The sequence below is a fragment of the Arachis ipaensis genome, chromosome B8, assembly GCF_059453495.1.
Source record: "Arachis ipaensis isolate K30076 ecotype BB chromosome B8, ASM5945349v1, whole genome shotgun sequence".
In the NCBI taxonomy this organism is placed as follows: Eukaryota; Viridiplantae; Streptophyta; class Magnoliopsida; order Fabales; family Fabaceae; genus Arachis; species Arachis ipaensis.
In genome coordinates, this window is record NC_142443.1 from 45,481,335 (window position 1) to 45,485,595 (window position 4,261).

Genomic DNA, 4,261 nt, shown 5'->3' on the forward strand with positions numbered 1-4,261 from the left:
TAATGTTTTGATTCAAAAATGTCAAGTTTGTTACTTACTTGTTAAGAAAGATTCAAACTTTAAGTTCTAGAATCATATCTTGTGATTTCTTGTGAATCAAGTCATTAATTGTGATTTTAAAAAATCAAATCCTTTTCAAAACTAATTTCAATCATATCTTTTCAAAAATATCTTTTTATCTTATCTTTTTCAAAATCATATCTTTTTAAAACATATCTTTTTCAAAAATTTGATTTTAAAAATATCTTTTCTAACTTCTTATCTTCTTATCTTTTCAAAAATTGATTTTCAAATTTGTTTCAACTAACTAACTAACTTTTTGTTTGTTTCTAATCTTTTTCAAAACTACCTAACTAACTATCCCTCTCTAATTTTCGAAAATACTTCCCTCTTTTTCAAAAATTCTTTTTAATTAACTAATTGTTTCAAATTTTAATTTTAATATTTCTTCTTTTAATTTTCAAAAATCACTAACCATTTTTCAAAAATAATTTTCGAAAATCCTTCTCTCTCATCTCCTTCTATTTATTTATTCATCTACTAACACTTCTCTCCCATCCAAAAATTCGAACACTACCTCCCTCTCTGTGTTCGAGTTTTTCTTCTTCCCTTCTTTACATTACATTCTTTTCTTCTTCTACTCATACAGGGGAACCTCTATACCTGGGCAAAAAGGATCTCTATTATTTTTCTGTTCCCTCTTTTTCATATGAGCAGGAGCAAGGACAAGAATATTCTTGTTGAAGCAGATCTAGAACCTGAAAGGACTCTGAAGAGGAAACTAAGAGAAGCTAAATTACAACAATCCAGCAAGCACTTTTCAGAAATTTTCGAACAAGAAGAGGAGATGGCAGCCAAAAATAACAATAATAAAGCAAGGAGGATGCTTGCTGACTTTACTGCACCTAATTCCAATTTACATGGAAGAAGCATCTCCATCCCTACCATTGGAGCAAACAACTTTGAGCTGAAACCTCAATTAGTTTCTCTGATGCAGCAGAACTGCAACTTTCATGGACTTCCATCTGAAGATCCTTTACAGTTCTTAACTGAATTTTTGCATATCTGTGATACTGTTAAGACTAATGGAGTAGATCCTGAAGTCTACAGGCTCATGCTTTTCCCTTTTGCTGTAAGAGACAGAGCTAGAGTGTGGTTGGACTCTCAGCCCAAAGATAGCCTGAACTCTTGGAATAAGCTGGTCACGGCTTTCTTAGCCAAGTTCTTTCCTCCTCAAAAGTTGAGCAAGCTTAGAGTGGATGTTCAAACCTTCAGACAGAAAGAAGGTGAATCCCTCTATGAAGCTTGGGAGAGATACAAGCAACTAACCAAAAAGTGTCCTTCTGACATGCTTTCAGAATGGACCATCCTGGATATATTCTATGATGGTCTGTCTGAATTAGCTAAAATGTCATTGGATACTTCTGCAGGTGGATCCATTCACCTAAAAAAAACGCCTGTAGAAGCTCAGGAACTCATTGACATGGTTGCTAATAACCAGTTCATGTACACTTCTGAGAGGAATCCTGTGAGTAATGGGATGCCTCAGAAGAAGGGAGTTCTTGAAATTGATACTCTGAATGCCATATTGGCTCAGAATAAAATATTGACTCAGCAAGTCAATATGATTTCTCAGAGTCTGAATGGAATGCAAGCTGCATCCAACAGTACTCAAGAAGCATCTTCTAAAGAAGAAGCTTATGATCCTGAGAATCCTGCAATAGTAGAGGTGAATTACATGGGTGAACCATATGGAAACACCTATAATCGCTCATGGAGAAATCACCCAAATCTCTCATGGAAGGATCAACAAAAGCCTCAACAAGGCTTTAATAATGGTGGAAGAAACAGGTTTAGCAATAGCAAGCCTTTTCCATCATCCACTCAGCAACAGACAGAGAACTCTGAACAAAATACCTCTAATTTAGCAAACTTAGTCTCTAATCTATCTAAGGCCACTGTGAGTTTCATGAATGAAACAAGGTCCTCCATTAGAAATTTGGAAGCACAAGTGGGCCAGCTGAGTAAGAAGATCACTGAAACCCCTCCTAGTACTCTCCCAAGCAATATAGAAGAAAATCCAAAAGGAGAGTGCAAGGCCATTGATATAACCATCATGGCCGAATCCAATGAGGAAGGGGAGGAAATGAATCCCAAGAAGGAAGACCTCCTGGGACGTCCAGTGATCAACAAGGAGTTTCCCTCTGAGGAACCAAAGGAATCTGAGACTCAACTAGAGACCATAGAGATTCCATTAAACCTCTTTATGCCATTCATGAGCTCTGATGAGTATTCCTCTTCTGAAGAGAATGAGGATGTTACTGAGGAGCAAGTTACCAAGTACCTTGGTGCAATCATGAAGCTGAATGCCAAATTATTTGGTATTGAGACTTGGGAAGATGAACCTCCCTTGTTCACCAATGAACTGAGTGATCTGGATCAACTGACATTGCCTCAGAAGAAACAGGATCCTGGAAAGTTCCTAATACCCTGTACCATAGGCACCATGACCTTTGAGAAGGCTCTATGTGACCTTGGGTCAGGAATAAACCTCATGCCACTCTCTGTAATGGAGAAACTGGGAATCTTTGAGGTGCAAGCTGCTAAAATCTCATTAGAGATGGCAGACAATTCCAGAAAATAGGCTTATGGACAAGTAGAGGACGTGTTAGTAAAGGTTGAAAGCCTTTACATCCCTGCTGATTTCATAGTCCTAGATACTGGGAAGGATGAGGATGAATCCATCATCTGAGGATGAATCCATCATCCTTTGAAGACCCTTCCTAGCCACAACAAGAGCTGTGATTGATGTTAACAGAGGTGAACTAGTTCTTCAATTGAATGAGGACTCCCTTAAGTTTAAAACTTAAGGACATCCTTCTGTAAACATGGAAAAGAGGCACAGTAAGCTTCTCTCAAAACAGAGTCAACCAGAGCCCCCACAGTCAAACTCTAAGTTTGGTGTTGGGAGGCCACAACCAAACTCTAAGTTTGGTGTTGAACTCCCATATCCAAACTCTAAGTTGGTGTTGGGGAGTCTCAACAATTCTCTGAACATCTGTGAGGCTTCATGAGAGCCCACTATCAAGCTATTGACATTAAAGAAGCGCTTGTTGGGAGGCAACCCAATTTTTATTTCTCTAATTTTATTTTATTATTATTTCATGTTTTATTAAGTTCATGATCATGTGGAGTCACAAAATAAATCAAAAAATTAAAAACAGAATAAAAAACAGCAGAAGAAAAATCACACCCTAGAGGAGGATCTTACTGGCGTTTAAACGCCAGTAAGGAGCATCTGGCTGGCGTTCAACGCCAGAACAGAGCATGGATCTGGCGTTGAACGCCAGAAACAAGCAGCATCCTGGCGTCCAGACGCAAGAAATGCGCAGTGAAGAAGAGCTGGCGCTGAACGCCAGAAACAAGCATTTGGCTGGCGTTCAACGCCAGAAATATGCTGCATCTGGGCGTTGAACGCCCAGAACAAGCATCAATTCGGCGTTTAAATGCCAGAATTGCATGCAAAGGCATTTTACATGCCTAATTGGTGCAAGGATGCAATTCCTTGACACCTCAGGATTTGTGGACCCCACAAGATCATCTCAGCATCTGTGAACCCCACAGGATCCCCACCTACCACCACTCACTCTCTTCCCTCTTCTCAATGTTCATCCTCTCTTCCCAATAAACACTCTTCCCCAAAACTCTTCACCAATCATCTCAATCTCTCTTCCCTATCACCACTTCACCACTCACATCCATCCACTCTTCCCCATAAACCTACCTCATAAACCTCACCTACCTTCAAAATTCAAAATCAATTTCCCACCCAAAACCCACCCTTATGGCCGAACCTTACCCCCCCTCCCTTCCCTATATAAAGCCCTCCATTCTTCTTCATTTTCACACAAAACAACCCTCTCTTCCCCTTCTTGGCCGAAACACATCTCTCTCTCCCTCTCCTCTATTTTTTCTTCTTCTTCATCTATTCTTTCTTCTCTTGCTTGAGGGCGAGCAATATTCTAAGTTTGGTGTGGTAAAAGCATAAGCTTTTTGTTCTTCCATTAACATTGATGGCACCTAAGACCGGAGAATCCTCTAGAAAAGGGAAAGGGAAGACAAAAGCTTCCACCTCCGAGTCATGGGAGATGGAAAGATTCATCTCCAAAGCTCATCAAGACCACTTCTATGATGTTGTGGCCAAGGAGAAGGTGATCCCCGAGGTCCCTTTCAAACTCAAGAGAAATGAGTATCCGGAGAT

General features: G+C 39.7%; 1 non-coding gene across 1 annotated transcript; it reads right to left on the reverse strand.

Moving 5' to 3' along the window:
* Positions 1-1,246: 1,246 nt before the first annotated feature.
* LOC148547903 (small nucleolar RNA R71) lies at positions 1,247-1,354 on the reverse strand. Its single transcript, XR_015897319.1, has one exon. It is a non-coding gene; the product is annotated as a small nucleolar RNA R71 (small nucleolar RNA).
* Positions 1,355-4,261: the final 2,907 nt, after the last annotated feature.